This window comes from Haemaphysalis longicornis, unplaced genomic scaffold (assembly GCF_048455015.1).
Source record: "Haemaphysalis longicornis isolate Haplotype H1 unplaced genomic scaffold, Haemaphysalis longicornis Haplotype H1 scaffold_1, whole genome shotgun sequence".
In the NCBI taxonomy this organism is placed as follows: Eukaryota; Metazoa; Arthropoda; class Arachnida; order Ixodida; family Ixodidae; genus Haemaphysalis; species Haemaphysalis longicornis.
This window is the reverse complement of record NW_027526203.1, coordinates 219,245,618-219,258,589: the sequence shown is the minus strand read 5'-3', so window position 1 is coordinate 219,258,589 and position 12,972 is coordinate 219,245,618.

Sequence of the window (12,972 nt, the reverse complement as noted above, 5' to 3'; positions counted from 1 at the left end):
GGCTCAACAGAGTGTTGCTTCCTGTTTGTGCTGTGGGGAGAATCCGCAAGGAATTTCCGTCGGAAACTTATGTGGGGTTCCCCGCACGGGGCACCTTGAGAAATCTTGGTGACGGTACTGGCGATACCGCGGACCCCGAGCCCCCCAACACAAGCTGTGACCTACCGTGGTGATGTGTTTTTAAGGTGAAGGGTAGAAACCTCTAACGGTGGCCGTCGGAGCCTTGGTCAAGCTCCGGCCGATGGGCTCCCTGCCTGTCTACCAGGCAGGGAGCTCCGGGACCTCTTTGACTACCAGGGTAAGGTCAAAGAAGAAAGTACCCCCGTCTCCCTGCTTTTTCCTATGCTATATGGATAATTCAAACCCCCCCAAAAACGTGATCGGCCCCCGAAAAGGGGCCGCACCGAAGTCTCCTTTCCTCCCTTGACAGAGTTGACATTTCCAAAACCTGACAATTTTTCCCGCTTTCTAATAATGGAATCTCTTGACAAGTCAAAGCCCGTCACTGCACAGTCTGTTTTTCTCATCTCCAAGTTCCTTGAGGGCATTGTAGGGAAATCCTACAAAGTCAAGAAACTCAGAACAGGGGAAATCCTGATCGAAATTAACAACAGGCAGCAATCTATCAACCTCCTCAAACAAACCCGCATGGTAGATACAGACATAAAGATCACACCCCACCGCACGCTGAACAGTTCCCAGGGCGTCATCTATGATCCTGACCTGAAGAACGAAACAGAGACAGATCTGCTCGATGGCCTTCGAGATCAGGGCGGGACGGCAGTGCGAAGGATAATCATGCGTCGAAATGACACCGAAATTCGTACAAAACACTTGATCTTGACATTTGACTGCTCAACGCTCCCCGAGTCGGTCAATGCAGGCTTCATACGATGTCCAGTCCGACCGTACATAACAAACCCGCGCCGCTGCTTCAAATGCCAGCGGTTCGGGCACGGTACCAACTCTTGCCGCGGCAAAACGACCTGTGCCAAATGCGCCGCACAGGACCACCCGACAGATAACTGCAACTCCACCACCTTCACTTGTGTTCACTGCGGGGGATCGCACGCGGCGTACTCCCGCAAATGTGAGAAATTCCAACAAGAAAAGAAAATAATCAATGTCAAAGTAACAGAGAACATCACCTTCCCAGAGGCGCGGAAAAGGTTCGCCTCTTTCCCCCTGGGGAGGTACGCCGACGCGGCTCGCCAGGGGGCGGAGCGGCGTCTATTGTCCACAGGGACCCAGTTCAGCGACTCTGACCTGTTCCCTCCCCCGCCCCCCCCCCCCCCCTGGGGTGCCTCAGGCAGCCCAATCCGTTGCCACGCCGCTTGCTGAGGCAGCAGCGGTTGTGGTGACAACCTCTTCTGTGGGGACCGGTGCCGCTCCCGCCTCTGCCTCCCCGTCCTCCAGTGCGTTGGAGGTTGCCGACCGGATGGACACCGTGGGCCCCGCATCGGGTCCCGCCGCCACCGCCCCTCCCGTGCCACCTCTGGTGCCCCAGACGCCCTCGGCGGTGGCGGCTCAAACGAAGGGCTCCTTAAAGGGGGCCAAGTCTGGGGACCTGGTCCGCCGGGCACCCTTCTGGCATCCGACGAGGAGATGGATGTCACGCCGTTCCTGCCTGCTACGCATCGCAAGGAGCGGCCTCCGATGTCCAAGCCGACAGAAAAGCCTAAAAATCCTAGAATAACAGCCCCGAAAGACGACACATGAACAAACACACACACACACACACACACACACACACACTCCAGTTATTCCTAAACTTAAATAATGGGAACAGAAAACATCATCCAATGGAACTGCAGAGGCCTCCTTAAAAATCTTGACGATGTGTATGAGATTCTGCATGCCAGTCAGCCAAGTATCATGTGTCTCCAGGAAACCCACCTCAATTCTAAACAAACAAATTTCTTAAATAGGTACATGGTATTCAGAAAGGACAGGGTTGGCTGCACACACTCTTCAGGAGGTGTGGCAATTGTCGCCCGGAAATCCTTAGCCTGCCACCCTGTCACTCTGAACACTATCCTTGAGGCTGTAGCAATCCGTACGATAATATTTAATAGGTTAATAACGGTATGCTCCATTTACATCTCTCCTGATTTTGCACTTTTGAGCTCTGACTTCGAGGCGGTGGTCGACCAGCTGCCCGAACCATACATCATAACAGGCGACCTTAATGCGCACAACTCTCTTTGGGACTCCTCTAGAACGGATGCCCGAGGTCGCCTGATAGAGAAGTTTCTTACATCCTCAGGAGCATGCCTTTTCAACAAAAAACAGCCTACATACCATAACTTAGGACACAATACATACTCGCATCTTGACTTGGCTATTGGTTCCGCAGTTCTCTTTCCATGTCTTGAGTGGGGTGTGGGCACGGACCCATATGGTAGTGACCATTTCCCCACTACATTAACGTATATAGGTATAGGCCCGAGCAGTCCATCTTCCCATAAAAGGTTTAATGAATCAAAAGCAAACTGGAGCACATTCACACAAACATCTCAACTACACCACACATCCATAAAACACCTACACGTGGAGGAAGCCGCCCAACTCGTCACGGCGCACATCCTCGACGCCGCCGAAAAGTCCATTCCCCAGGCCTCCAGTGGGTCCCGCATCCCAAGGAGGCCCTGGTGGAACGAGGACTGCAGGCGGGAGCGAGAGGCCCAGAACAAGGCGTGGGGTGTCCTTCGCCGGTACCCCACGTCAGATAACCTCATTTCTTTTAAACGGGCAAAGGCTCTTGGGAAGCGAGTGCGTCGTGAGGCGAAAAGGGAGAGTTGGCGCACCTTCCTCACTTCCATCAACTCATACAGTGACACACAAAAAGTCTGGACACGAATACGAAAACTAAAAGGACAACAAACACACAGCCTGCCCCTGGTTAGTACAACAGGGGACACACTGGAAGACCAGGCTAACACACTTGCACAACACTTCGAACACGTGTCCAGTTCAGCACACTACACAAACACTTTCATAAAACACAAAACATCTGTAGAAAAGAAGTCCCTGCATGATAACAACAAGTCGCACATTTCTTACAATTCTCCTTTATCAATTCATGAGCTGAACGTTGCTCTGAGCACATGTAAGCCTTCAGCTCCAGGTGCAGACAAAATCACATACACCATGATACAACACCTACACCCAGACACTCTTGAAACACTCCTACATCTATACAACAACATATGGCTTTCGGGGCACATTCCTCGCTCTTGGAGAGAGGCCATAGTAGTGGCTTTCCTGAAGGAAGGAAAGGACCCTTCCTCTCCCGCTAGCTATAGGCCCATCGCCCTCACAAGCTGTATGTGCAAGCTCTTCGAGAAGAGGATAAACAGGAGACTCGTGTACTTTCTTGAGTACAATGGTCTTCTCGAGAGCTGCCAGGCAGGCTTCAGGGCGGGGCGGTCCACCAACGACCAACTCGTTGAGCTCGAGTCCTATATAAAGGACGCCTTCATTCACAAACAGTTTTGCACAACGGTGTTTTTTGACCTTGAGAAGGCCTATGACAACGCTTGGCGTTACGGGATCCTCAGTGACCTAAAGTCTTTCGGTGTTTCGGGCCATATGCTCAACACCCTTGCTAGTTATTTGTCCGAAAGAACGTTTCGCGTGAGAGTAGGTGGCGCACTCTCAAGAGTTCATGTGCAAGAAAACGGCGTTCCGCAAGGTGGAGTGCTAAGCTGCACTCTGTTCATAGTTAAGATGAACTCCCTTGGGAAGGCATTGCCACCTACAATTTCTTATTCAGTGTATGTAGACGACGTCCAGGTATCTTTTAAATCATGCAATATGTCCATCTGTGAGCGTCAAGTCCAGCTAGCTGTCAAAAAACGTGCCAGCTGGGCAGACAAGAACGGTTTTAAACTTAACCCAGAAAAAAGCACCTGTGTTGTCTTCTCCAGGAGGTGTGGGATCCATCCGGACCCAGACATTATCCTTAATGGCGTATCGATTCCTGTGAGGAAGGAACACAGGTTTTTAGGGGTGGTGTTGGATAAAAGGCTTACGTTCATCCCTCACATTAAACAATTGAAACATAAATGTCTAAAGGCTCTCAACATTCTTAAAATCTTGTCCCACCAGTCGTATGGAACGGATAAGCAACTCCTGTTACGTATTTTCACAAGCCTAGTGGGGTCTAGATTGGACTATGGGAGTGTTGTGTATGGGTCAGCCACTAAAACAGCACTTAAAATGCTCGACCCAGTGCTTCACTTGGGGCTTCGCCTCTCTTGTGGCGCATTCCGTACTAGCCCTTACAGAGTCTTTATGCAGAGTGTGACAAATGGTGCTTATCACACCAGCGAACCTATGTCGACTTGTTATATGCCTCTAAAATTTCATCAATGGACAACCATCCTTTAAAACCGATTTTTAATGATACATCCACATCAAAGCTCTTTTTAAACCACCCATCCATCCCTGTTCCCTTCTCGCTCAGAGTAAGGGACGAGGTCACTATTCATGAGGTCTCCTTCGTGGACACATTCAAGTCATCTATCACTGATCTTGTTGCGCCATGGCATCTTCGTCCTGTTGCATGTGACTTGTCTTTCTTAAAATAGAATAAGAACAGGACACCAAAAAGTGGGATTTTGCAGCATTTCATGTATGTGCAGGATAAATACAAGGCTGCAGAGTTTTTCAGCGATGCATCGAAAACGTTCACTGCAGTGTCTTGTGCGGCGCATGGGCCGTATTTTGAAGCATATAGAACAATGAATGTAAAGACAAGTATTTTTACGGCAGAAGCATATGGCATTTTTCTTGTTGTAAGTCACATATTGAACATCATATTCCTAAATCCATCATTTATACAGATTCGCTGAGTGTCGTCCGTACATTGTCATCCGGAGAGTCCTCGAAAAACCATGTAGTTAACCTTGTCGTGAAATCAATTGTGCTGGCATATTCTTAAAACCTTGAGGTGACTGTGTGTTGGGTGCCAGGCCACTCTGGCATTGGCGGATATGAACTGGCGGATGAAATGGCCGCCAATGCTGCACTCCGAAACACAATAGACAAAACAACACTACCTTACACAGACCTCAAGCCACACATAAGACAACACCTGCGCAGAACGTGGCAAACACACTGGGACGAACAGACAGACAACAAACTACATGTAATAAAGCCACACTTGGGACGGTACACAGCTGACTCACACAACAGACACACGGAAGTCGCCTTGGGTAGGCTACGGATAGGGCACACCCATGCGACGCACTCGTATCTGCTGACGGGATCTTCTAACCCCAGTGCAACAGGTGCGGAGAGGCCCTATCCGTAGTGCACATACTAATCACATGCAAGGCACTTCACACAACACGACACAAACACTTCAGAGAACTCTACAGACAACATATTCCCCTGCATCCATCGTTTTTTCTAGGTGACGATGCCATTGTTTCTGTGAAACGTGTGTTTGAGTATTTGTTAGACGTCAAATTTTTAAACCTCATTTCCTATCACGCATCATGAAATCTGGCCCTATACACCAGCCATGCTCATTGTCGTTTTGTAATTTAACTTTTGTTTTTGCTGACTTTACTTAGTTTTTAAGGTTTCACCCCTCATATATGACTATTGTTTTGGCGCTCTTTGTCCCAGTTGGCCTTGGGCCATAAACATCCAACCATCATCATCATCAACTTATGTGGGTTTCAAATACCCGGCTTTGTAAAACTGCGTCACGCAAGTAATTTCATATACTTGATAAGCATACTGTATTTAGTAGCTTGACATATACGAGGGTACCTGCTGGTTGAAAAACAGTTTCCTTAATAGCTCTGTGCTGTGCGCGTAAGGCCATTCATGTAAATATGCAATTCGTTATCTGCAGGTAGAGGGGCCGGGTACATGCATCCTAAACCCTCTGCAAGTCGCCAAGGAAGCTCAACTAGTTCCAGCCGCCAACAGCAAGGTCTCCAACCCAAGTTGTTTCTACTGCCAGAAAAAGTGAAGAGCGAAGACAGCATGACCAGCGCCATGAACAACGCAGCCATGACGACCAATGCTGGGTAGTTTTGCAGCAGCCTCGAGAGCCAATCTTACCCGCCGCGGTGGCTCAGTGGCTAAGGCGTTGCGCTGCTGAGCACAAGCTCACGGGTTCGACTCCCGGCGCAGCGGCCGCTTTTCTGATGAAGGCGAAAAGCAAAAACGCCCGTGTGTACGAGATTTCGGCGCCCGTTAAAGATCCCCAGGTGGTCAAAATTAACCCGGAGCCCTCCACTACGGCGCGCCTCATCGCCTGCGTTGCGTCGGCGTGTTAAACCCTACAATCAATCGAGAGCCACCATCTTTTAACACGCCACCTTCGGATGGACTTATGGTTTTTCAGATTACCATTTCATTTCAGCATCATGCATCGATGCACGCTTTGAGGGGGTAATGCCTAGAACCGTGCCTTGTGTTGTTTACTTGGGTGTTTTGTTGCCAGAATCTAGCCACGCTTGACTGTCTTATTTCTGTTCGAGGGGAAGCGCGCGTTTCCTTCTTTTTTTCATATGCTGCACAACCCCAGAATTCGATTTACTGACGCTCGTGTGTGCACGCTATTTTGAAGACTGGTACTTTCTGAAGGTCAGAAACCCCTTTCTTCCGACTTGCCTCAAATGTAGCAGAATGAAAAAGGCAGTGAACTGGGACTAAAACATGCACTTTATTACGCTTGCGGCACTTGTCGTAGCACTTTCAATACTAACTCGTCGTGTTTGTCGCTATCCTCTTACCACAGCGCACTGTCCTCACTTCCATCCAGTGTGGTGGAGATACTGCACTTGCAGGGGCCCGTACGGTTAGCTTTGCCAAAATTTTGTTCAATGCCTTGGTCACTTGGCTGAGTGAAGCGCACTTGATGCGCTCGGTAGGTGTGAGTTGGTGGCCTTGCAGTGTCAGCCAGTCGCAATTCCTTCGCAGCCTGTCCCTCAAGGGACCCTATAGGATGGACGAAATAGTTTGAACTGAAAAGATCATATCTTTGGTAGCTCTCAGCTGTTGCTCGATGAGCGAAGCTGGCGTTTGTCACCTGCTTCCCGATCATTTTTTCACCATTGCGTCACAAAGTAGGGGCGAAGCACAAGCAGCACTGGTGCGGTCTAGAGTGCAAATTCTGGCTACGGTAGCCTTTACGTCTCCGAGCCATTGCAGACTGCAGCAACATTTTTCACCGACAAAACGCGAAACAGTTTTAGATGGCTCGAGCAGCCGGTGTGCCTGCCTACTCCGGATTTCCAGACCCTATCCAGCCGGCTGCTAGCAAAGCCTTTTCGGAAGCAACAAGTGTTTCAAATATCAAGTGCAGCGTCCTGGAGGGTGCCTTCATTTCATCTGACGATCACGGGCATCTCATTTCTCTCACGTGGTGAGAACATAGCGTCTGCCATGAAGTCACCAGGACGGATATTCAAATGAACTTCCAGTGTGTCATTAGGCTCTGCAGCCTTGCTTACCGTCAGGCCTCCCAAACGGCGCTACCATACTGAGCTGTGGACCGGTGTCCACCATTGCCTTGTTTTTGACCGGATTTGTACCTGGCCTGTTTTTGTTACAGTAATCGTTTCGTGAAACATGGGGTATGCTCGACAAACGGTCACATAAGACAACGCCGCTTACTCCAATCGGCCAGTGTGGTGTAAGACAACTCCAAAGCAGCGGACTGCTGTGCAGCTAAAACGAGCATAGTACGCATAGTACCAACAGCAGTTCGCGCTGGTACTTCCGTTCCTACTGCTGGAATGCGACTAGCTTCTCCTCAAAGTCAGAGGATAGGTTTTATTTTATTCGCAGTTTTTGCGCTGAGACTTTGAGAAGATAGTGAGGTGGGAGACTGCGCAGTGCTTTCCTCGCAAATGCATCACGTCGTTGGCCTGGGAAAGGGCCTTTTGGAAGGAAAAAAATGCAGCCGACTTTCTTGGCTGATGGTCTGGAGAAGGTGAGAAGACAGCGGGAAGAGTCCTAGTCCGAGTCAGTGGCGACATTGCTGGTCGTTGCCTCGCTGGCTTCAGACTCCTTGTCGTCTTCCCACAGCAAGTGGTCTTCAGGGGCATCCAGGGCATTTGATAGGCCTGTCTTCTTGATTCTGGAGGTAGAGGCCCAAGCCAAGCACCAGTGAGGCGAGCTCACGCTGGCTTCCTCTTAGTCATTCAGCAATGTGCTCAGCCCAAGGACGAGTGGGGGTAGCGAGATCGCCTGCTCTGTACGAGCTGCGCCTTGCGCTCCCTGGCTTCGTCCTTTGATGGTGGCCTATTGCAGTTCCCAGTCTCTTTCTCAGACGCAAGGGACTTGGTGCTCACGCGGCTGGTCCTGTACGACTGGGTATCGCATCGTTGCACCGCGTTCATCATCAGCTCGGCCACATATCCTGTGAACAAACAGTGCATGGCAGGCAATTTTTCAGGAATTCAGCATCTAAATATTTACTGTCGTATTTACTCAAATCTAGGCTGGCCCTGATTCTAAACCGGCCACTGAAATTTTGAAGGCCAGGAAAAAAAACCTGAGTGTGTAAGGCAGCCGAAATAAGCAAGGATGACAATAGCCGCAAAACTGAACTGCGTTTATTAGCAACGAACCTGCCTGGATTGACTCAACATTTTCCTTGATGGCTTACTCCTTCTCGCCTTCATAAGTACATGCGCAATATTCTGTACTTTAAAGTGCACTTGCAATGCTGTACGCTTTTGAACAAGCTTACAGGGAAATTATCCACCGCCTACCTCCATCACAGAGACACCTTTTATCAATGTTACGTTGCAGTCTGATAACATTACTGAGCAAGCAACCACAAGCTGTCGCAATTGCTAGTTAGTTTTGTTCATGTGTCATAACAGACAAGTGGTCATAACAGTGAACGTGCTACTGTCCGCCTCTCCCTTGGTGATATTGTTGGCTAGCAAATAAAAAACAGACTGTCTACAGGCTCAGGGGTATTTTCTTTACAACTTGGAGTGCAAGCTCCTTCAGTAAAACATTTTACTGGCATTTACTGTAGCTCCTGTCCTCCTTGACTGGGCAGGCGGTATAGTGCCCCTTCCTCGACTTCGATGACTTGATCTTGTACCTCTTAATCCCATCCTGTGTCTCTGCCTGCTCCCGTGCCGCATTCTCGTTAAAGTGGAGCACAGCGAGCCGACTCCTGCAGAAAGTGTTAGCAAAGCCGTTAGCTCAGCTCGGTGTACTTTGCAATAATTAGATAACTCACCTGACTTTCATCACACCTTGAGTGAAAGCATTCGATTTTGGGGCAAAGTGGATAAACACGCTGTGGAAGGATTCCAGAGAGAAGGTCTGGGCAGCGGGCGCTATCTGCGTCAAGTCATGTATCAGGGAAGGGCTCTACACAATGCCTTTTAGGGCAGCAAAAGCCCGGGACGCTAGAGAGGAGACAGCAAATCAAGGCTTAGGAATCCCGTACAGTAGCATTGCGTGCACTGGCCATCATCTAGCATGTAGTGACATTACCAGTGTGCTGCAAACTCCCTCCTTGTACATTCCATGACAGCTGCAGGTGTAGGGATGCCTACCCCCTAGTTACTCCTTGAAAGATACAACAGTGGGGACCCACTAATAAAGCTACTGAGCTGCAATCCAGGGAGGTGTGCCTCTTGGAGGCAACCGCAGATAACTTCGGAGCTGTTGAGACATTCCATAAAGGGAAGGTAGAGACATGCAATGTAAACAAACACAAATCAGTTTAAAATGCAGTTGTTCCTCTTTTTTTGTCATTATATTCACTGGTTAGTACTTGTGTATTTAATCCAGTAAGCAAGGCTGCTATGCGTCAGTAGCCTTGCAAAATATTCAGCAAGTGGGAAAACAATGCAGGAGATGGAAGAAAAGTGGCGCTCTTCAAGGGACCTAGAAAAGCCTTTTGTAAAAGTTACAAAAGGCCTGTATTATCGCGTAGCACCAATATAGCAATGTAATGCAGTTGGAATTATTCATCTAAATTCAGTATTAGCTGCGCGAGAAGCAAATAAAAGCACCAATCCCCCCTTGCCGATGGATTCCTCCTCCCTCTATGCTGCTTTCAAAGCAGCTGGAAACACTGGGAATAGCCATGTGACATCACGACCCTCGACTTCCGTTCTCGCTAGCCACATTCCTGCGCCTAGGCACGCGTGAATCGCTGCGGACCCGCCTTGGCCTCGGGATCGCGCAGGAAGGAGGAAGAGCAGCCGGAAGACAATGGCAGTGACGTTGCCGGCGGCCGACTTCACCGGCGATTGGGCGAATCAGGGGGGGCGGCTCGCCATTGCGTCAGCAGTGATCGGCTCTGCGGCGTCGCGCTCATCGGCTGAGAAAAGCTATCTTCAAAAAAGCGGCGGTGCAACGCCGGCACGTGCGGGAGGAAAACCAAGCAGTGATGGCAGCAACGTCTGCATGACAAGGAAGCCCTTAAACTTCAATCAGAACCCCTTGTAAACACAATGAAAGTTTTGTTCTTAGAAAAACATCCCCCTCGCGAGGGGCACGATCAAATGCAGAGCATTTCCGCGGGGGGCGCGCCTGGAAGTCGTATGGATTACGTATTGGTTGTTGTTGTAATTGTTGTCTTCCAGCGTAGACATTGTCGATGAAGTCGCTGGTGAAACGTGCCGTGAACCCCCTGCCGCGGATATGACGCAACGTGGAGCGGCTATGACGCGACGTGGCGCGGCTCTGACGCAACACAATCCAACACAATCCACTTTAATCCAATCCAAATCCAAACCAATCCAAGCCAAGCTAATCCAAGCCAATCCAATCGAATCCAATCCAATGCCCCTCGCGAGAGAGTGTTATAGCGCCAAAATAGCGCCACCACACGAACGCGTGATGTTGACGTCACGATCACGCCACAGATGTTAGCGACCGGAGCACGCGCGAACGACATATGTGGTTTAAGCGCGAACCGACCGCGGCGAGAGAGCGCGATGCGAGCGCCCCCACCTGTTCTTGCGCTCGAACCGACTGTTGATCAGCGCGAACCCAACGCGGCGAGAGAGGGTGTTGCGCACGTCCCCACCTGTTGTGCGCCCGAACCGAACGCGGCGAGAGAGGGCGTTGCGAGCGGAGAGAAGGCGAGGAGGACGCGGGGGAGAGGGCGCACCTGTGGCCGACGGTTGAATGAATGAAGGATATAAGGCGTCTTCGTACCCTTCCGTTCTGTGTCGGCTTTGTGGTCCAGTGGGTAGAGTACCATGTACCTTGCGTTCCGTCCTCGGAGTCGTTGGTTCAAAACCTGGCGCCGGTAAGTATTATTTTTTTATATAGTGTAGGGGGAGCGATGAGGACTGCGGACGCCAACGCGGGTGACATCGTGAGTTACTGAAATGCTCTGCATTTAAAATTGTTTAAAAATTATCCGTGCAACCTATGGGGCTCACGCGTAGCTCAAAAATCCTCTGTTACGTGTTCTACCACCTGAATGCATTCGATTGCAATCTTCACAAAGCTTTTCTGGGTCCCTTTAAGCTCTTGACCTTACAATACTAAAGAGGTGGCATGTAAGCACTTCTTGTATTTTCCTTTTTTTGTGGTATCTGCAGACACAGGAACGATAGAAAGTAGAGCTGGTACAGTGCCAAGCCAATTCCCGAGGAAGAGCATGTAAGCGCAGTTTGGCAACACAGACATTTTGTGCACACGCTTGTGCTTCTGCAGCACATGCAACGAGCATAACCTGTAAGGCGCAAATTTTTGCTAGATAACTTACATGGTTTGATGCACTGTCTGTCCTCAAGGGGCTCGTGCAGGCATTCAGCAAAGGGCCCGTCGTGGCCAGTGTGCACATCACACACATGGTTCAGGATGCTCTTCAACATGCTCAGGATGAGCTCGCTGTCACCTTGGGCTATTGCAGCCACCCAGTATAGATAGTTGCCTATGGGATGGATCCAGCACTCCAGCACCGCGTACCTTTTTCTGGCAGCACGGAGCTTCTTCTTGACGCCTGGGATATGGATACACAGAAGCTCCATCAGGCCATGCTTGCGACATTTCCAGCTGCTCTTAGCTGATAAAGTTCAGGACAATTACCCTTGGCGATGTGCCAGATGTCGAAATAGTGCCTCATACCAGGCCTCTCACACCTGCAGTACCGCCTGATGCTAGGGTGACGTTCTGAAGAAAAAAGCGAGCCACATGAACTGTTTTACACTCGGAGCCAGTAAAGTTAGTTAAGCTTTGTACAGTTTTTTAGCACACTATTTGTTAGCCATCGTTAACGGTCAGATAGGACTGGTTTTGGTGCCGTTTGGTTGTTGGAGAAGGCACAGGACGAGTGAATGACCAAGCAGATAATCAACGCTTTTGAAACTATTCCAGGTTAGTAGAATGTGTTCTAGAGTAATTTTTACCTGGTCTTGTCGCCCTAGTGTAACATCTTTTTCTTTTGAATACAAATGACGAAAGTATTGACGAAGTCATACAGGTCGGGTAACAGCTCCGCTAAATGCAATTGCATCATCACTCGCCGCAAGTGTGATCACCGCCTCATCTCGTGACACGCGTTGCGTGGCGTGCCCAAGTCGCAAGTGGAATGTGCCTTTAGTCCTTGTGAAGAGTACACTACTTATCCCTTCAACACACATCATAGACTTCATCAAACAGATTGCCTTCTCCTGCCTCCAGGCCACTCATCTGCACTCCTGCCTCTTTCGTTAGTACACAGAATGATGATGATGACCACCTGCAGCATGCTGCCTGAACACATGCACCATTCAACACACGTTGTAGGGACCGGGCGGCCGTTGTATGGCACCACCGTCGCTTCAGCGAATAGCGCCGCCCGTGGCGAACCGCTCGTCAGTGGAGGTGGTGGTCAGCGCAGCGTTAGTGTGCATGGCTTTCTGTCGTTTTTCTGCGGTTCGGCTTGCAAAGCTAGATAACGACAGGGAATTTTTACAGATCGGTAAAACTTGAGCGTGGATGTGACCTTTACGAGGCATGCCATATGTGTGA